The sequence below is a fragment of the Beta vulgaris genome, chromosome 8 (genome assembly GCF_026745355.1).
Source record: "Beta vulgaris subsp. vulgaris cultivar EL10 chromosome 8, EL10.2, whole genome shotgun sequence".
Lineage (NCBI taxonomy): Eukaryota > Viridiplantae > Streptophyta > Magnoliopsida > Caryophyllales > Amaranthaceae > Beta > Beta vulgaris.
Genome location: NC_079209.1, coordinates 29,609,542 through 29,615,587, shown reverse-complemented (window position 1 = coordinate 29,615,587; position 6,046 = coordinate 29,609,542).

Sequence of the window (6,046 nt, the reverse complement as noted above, 5' to 3'; positions counted from 1 at the left end):
TTCCGATCATGAGTCCTTGAAATACATTCATGGACAACATAAGCTCAGTGCCAGGCACGCAAAGTGGGTGGAGTTCATGCAATCTTTTAACTTTGTGGCTAAGTACAAGGCAAGGAAGGCTAATATTATGGCGGATGCATCATCTAGGAGGTATAGCCTATTGACACTACTTGATTCTAGAATCCTTGGATTCGAGATAATAAAGGAGTATTATGTGGAGGATTCAGATTTTAAAGAGCTGTTGAAGGAGTGCTCGAAGGGACCACAAGGAGTCTACATGGTGAATGAGGGGTACTTGTTCAAAGGAAATAAGTTGTGCGTACCTAAGTGTGCTATAAGGGGCCTATTAGTGAAAGAGGCGCATGGAGGAGGTTTGGCTGGACACTTTGGAGTGCACAAAACCTTGGATTTGCTTCATGAGCATTTCTTTTGGCCACGCATGCTAGGAGATGTTCAAGCACACTTGGCAAGGTGTGGTGTGTGTCAAAGAGCCAAGAGTACCTTCCATAAGGGACTATATACACCATTACCAGTTCCAGAGAGGCCTTGGGAGGATGTGAGCATGGATTTTGTGGTGGCATTGCCTCGCACACAAAGGGGTAAAGATGCTATTATGGTGGTAGTGGATCGCTTCTCAAATATGGCTCATTTCATACCATGTCACACGGTGGATGTTGCAATCAATGTGGCTGGATTGTACTTTAGGGAGATTGTGAAGCTACATGGGGTTCCTAGATCTATAGTCTCGGATAGGGATAGCAAGTTCCTCAGCTATTTTTGGCGTACATTATGGAGACTATTGGGAACAAAATTGTTGTTTAGCACATCTCATCATCCACAAACAGATGGGCAAACGGAAGTTACAAATAGGACACTTGGGGTGTTGCTACGAGGGTTGGTGAGCAAGACTGGTAAGGATTGGGATATCAAACTTAGTCATGCTGAGTTTGCATATAATCGAACACCTACAAGCACTACAAAGTATAGCCCATTCGAGGTAGTTTATGGGGTGAATCCCTATGTGCCTATTGATCTCATTGCTTTACCTAAGGATGAGTATGTACACAAGGAAGCAAGAGATCATGCTGCTAACATGCTTAAACTACACAAGCAAGTTCGAGTCACAATAGAGAAAATGAATGAGGCTCATAAGAAGAAAGCTAATAAGAATAGAAGGCAGCATGAATTTCAACCAGGGGATCCAGTATGGCTACATCTAAGGAAGGAAAGATTTCCAGGGAAGAGAAAACACAAGCTCATGCCACGAGCTGAAGGGCCTTTTGTGGTTGAAAGAAGGCTAGGTGAGGGTGCTTACAAGCTTGAACTACCTAGTGAGTATGGCAATGTCTCTACAAGTTTCAATGTACGAGAATTTTATCACCTTATCTAGGGGATGATGACCTAGCGGAATTGAGGGCAATTACTTCTCAAGAAGGAGGGAATGATGAGGTTGCTAGTAGCTCATCAAGTGGTGATCATGAGGTATTGCTTGCTAAAGGAATGGCGGACAGCCAAGGAAGGTTTAGTGAAGCACATGGTCCGAGTTTGGAAGCTGCAAGGGTGTGCATGGTGGTCACAATACAGTGCCAACCACTATCGGACACACAGTGCTAGCCACTGTGCCATGGGAAGTTGAGGTATTAGTCTCCTAGTTCTGTTAGGAGAAGTTAATACTTAGTCTCCTAATTCTGTTAGGAGAATACTAATCCATGTTGGATTAGTAGTAGTAGTCTTTAGAGTCCTTGTTGTGTTTGAAGTCTTAGGAGTCATGGTTTTGCCTACGTTCTTAAAACGGTGGATTTTACGTGACTCATTGGTGTTAGGAGTCTAGGACTTAGAGACGTGTTCTAAGCCTATTAGGGTTATGTTATTTTCCTATAAATAGCTTAGATTGTACATTATTTTACACACGAAATAATATCAAGAGTTTAAGAAAGTTTATGCATCAAATTGGCGACTGGTTTGTTTGCTTGTTTGATTAATTTGCCGAGGGATTTTCTTGTGAGTTTCCAAGTAAATCTTCAAAGAGTTTGTGAGTGTTGTGAGTATTCCAATACTAACAGATTTTAAGCCTTAGTTTAGGATCAAAAACCGAGTTCTTGAAACTTAACTAAACGTTTCAAAGAATAGAGTATTCTTCTTTGATTCACTATCTTTCGAGTTGTAAGGTGTGAGATTGATTCTTCACGTTACACATCATACATCATTTTAGACCTATCCTTGCACACTCTCTTAATCTAGTCATATTTGAAGATTTCAAGAATCTTTCACAATTTCAATTGCACAAACAACACATACGAGTTCAATACACTAACGAAATTGCAATTGAAATCCTTCTTACGACTTGATGCACATAACATGATCTATATGCTCCAATCCCATACTACCCGTTTTGAAATAGTTTTAAAACGTCTTTGAAAATAGGAGCTTCTGGCTCTGAATCCTGTTGTGTAACACCCCCAAAATCCATACACGTCTACAGCTACATCGCATCGACTTTGGGAGTGTTACCGTCGCGATGGAACGCAAGGCATAAAACGGTAACTCAAATTATTGTCTCAAAAACTAAAATGCAGCGGAATTAAAAATGTAAGTACAACTCGGGAATCATAGATGACCCCTTTTATTCAAACCTCAAACCATTTAAGAGCGTTCTATAAAATCCAATAATACTTAATCCAAAATGCTTAACTTCAAAACTAAAGACTAGCCCCCGTATGCTTGATATCATTCAGCAGCACCAGCACACCTAGTCTGCTCCCCATTGAAGCGTCAATGGTTCATCACAGGTCAACAAACACATAATAACACACAGAATCAGCTATGCTGAGTACGTAATGAACCATTGAAAATATATGAACATAAATGATGCACACATGAACAATCTGAGATATGCTACTACGTTATGTTACATACTTTAATCTTTCTTTATTTGGCATCGAACGGGCACCGTCATCTTACTAGAATCATATGGGCTACTGAATCCTTAATAGACAACTTGGTCTATTAGATGAAATGCAAATACGGTTTTGTTCCGTCTCACACCCATCACCTTAATATGCATACCCCCAAGATCGAACGGAACCTTCCGCTTACTTCAGTTATCAAAAATATAAGGACACTACTGTCGTCACAGTAGGCCTGCGTAGGAGTGTAGGACAAGTCCCACACTTCCCCCATTGTTCATTACTTGTAGGGAGTCCAGCTACAAGTTATTGCCATAATTCACTTTTACTATTGTCTATTCTTTTCATAACCTCAAAGAGTCATGTACATGTTCTCTTAATTACAATGCTCAAATCTTATCCCTGGTAACACTCTCGTTACATTATGGATCAGATTAATAATGCTTATATTTACACTACGATAGAACTTCGCATCTCAATGCAACATATCGATTTCATGTTACAAACGTCTAACCAAACAATCACAATCAAATGTTCCCTATCATACTTCTAGGTTCTAATAAAATGAATTGCAACCTAATCATGATAATAAAACTTGGAATTAAACTGGTATGCGTACGTACCTTGTAGCGGAGAATTTTCGCTGTCTTAATTGAACGAGCCGCTTATGAAATTGGGACTTAAACCGTTAATAAAAAGCTTTAGTGCTACGTCCTTGATAACACTAACAACTACTACGCACTAAGACCATAACGATCTAATGATTCGAATTAAACGATAGCTAATACCTTATTCAAGAACTTTCGTTACTTTTCTATTTTAGTGGATTTAGCGTCTTTTAAGAGTCAAAGTTAGTGAGCAACTAAACTTAGTTAGTGTCATTAGTCCACTATTTTACCAAACCAATTAAGTCATAAGTCCAACCACGTCTTATGTCCAGAAGTCCAGTCTTACGTCCAAGAATTAGGTCTCATGTCCAAAAGTTAGGTCTTATGTCCAAGAGTTAGGTCTTATGTCCAAAAGTTAGGCCTTATATCTAAAAGTTAGGTCTTGTGTCCAAAAGTTGTAAGTCCCACAAATCAGGTCACGCATAATAAGATAATAACTTTAACCAACCAGTAATACACTTTTTCTACGTCCCATCTTATTCAATTACAAACCTTAACCAAATTCTTAACTTAAAAAACAGAATAATAAATAACTAGTTAAACAGTCTAATTAATTACTAAACAACTTTAATTACTAATTACTAATTACAACTTACGTAATTACGAAAACAGTAAATATAATATTAAACTAATAAAACTGATATAATAAGTTAAGTACATAATAGGTTTATACCACTGACTTTCGCCGGCAAAAGAATTCTGGCGACCAACTTCCGGCGACGACGCACCACACTCACGCGCACCACTCCCGCGCGCATGACCACACTCAACCGCGACCCTCGTCGCTCGCACGGACAGCCTCGCACAGGTCTGAAACTCGTCGCACACAACCCCTTCGTCACTCGCACAGGCCTTTGAGCACGAACTTCGAACACCGCTCAGCTTTGCGCACAAAACCCTCGAACACCCCTCACCTTTGCGCACAAAATCCTCGAACACCGCTCGCCTTTTCGTACAAAACCCTCACTTCAGCACGACCCTCGTCGCAACACTCGAACCACGACAACGCACAGCCCTCGGACGCTCGTCACTCCGCACCGCTCGTCGCTCATCTCGCGCAGCCTCGCACCACAAATACACAAGCGACGAGAGGGAGGAGGAGAGAGGGAGAGAAGCGAGAGAGGAGAGAGAAAAATCTGAGAGAGAGAGAGAGCGTTTGAAAGTCGGCTGAGGGAGAGGGAAAGGACAGAGAAGAAGAAAACGGCTGGGGAGAGAGGAGAAGTAATTAGTGTTTTCTTTTTGTTTTCTGATTTTTTCCTTCTCCTTTTCCTTTTATACTCCCTTCATTAAAAGGTAGTAACCCTAGGTCAAATAAATTCGGTTTAACCTTTTATAAACTCTGAAATTTACTAAACCAGCTCATAATATCATTATTTTATTCCTATTATTTTGTAAATAATACTAAAATACCTTTTTATTAACTTCTTTATATTTTCTAAATTAATACGAAATAACTCCCAAAATACGAAGTATTACAAAAACAAACAAAACAAAATGCGTGTCAGTAAAAATACTGAGTACATGTATATGCGGAAATTTAAATACTTTATTAAACATTCAAAATATTCATATAAACCTTCCTTAGATACTTGTAATAACTTGTATAATGTAAAATAGATAACTTTAATAAAACTCCTTTTCCTTGCCTAGGTACCTTTCCTAAAGTGTGCACACCCCCAAGTTTAGTATTCCTTACTGAGTCCATTACGAGGGGTTACTACCTTGTCCACATGAATTATACAAAAAGTACATGGGTGAATAATATAATAGCTACCGTTCTTGTTAGTAAATAACAAGCTGTGGCCTCTTTATAATTATGATCATAAAAGATCATATAACGAATAAAAATCTTTCGGAAATAATCCTTCTTTAAAATATAATATTCTTGTATAAAACTTTAGCCATATAAAAGCATATAAAATATATAACTTGTTCATGAAATAATCTTGAAAAGCATTTATAGTAATACTATTAGAAATAGTTATGATAATAATGCTAAAATAACAAAGCTAAGAAACAATGTATATGCAGTAAACATAATGCAACAAGAACCTTTACAAAAATAATGGCCATACTAATTAGACTATGATAATAAGCTTTCCTACAACTTGACACATCTATGCTTAGTTGGATAGTAGTAGCCAAGTAATTTAAGCAAGAATGACAACAGAAAAGTTTTATATGACAGAATTGTTAGAATGACTACCGAAACATATTTCAACATATAGCTCGTAATATTTTGTCGATTGAAAGTAAATTTAATTATAGACTACTAACATGTTCATAATAAGTCATAAACTTAACATACTTGTGTAAACTCATAATATTCATAATAAAACTCATAAAGTTCATAAGAAAACCCATAAAAATATTACTTCAATCTAAACTAAAAAAACTTAGAAACATGATACTACACATGCCAAACATTTATTAACGATCTACATATAAACGCACCTTGAATAATAATAATTA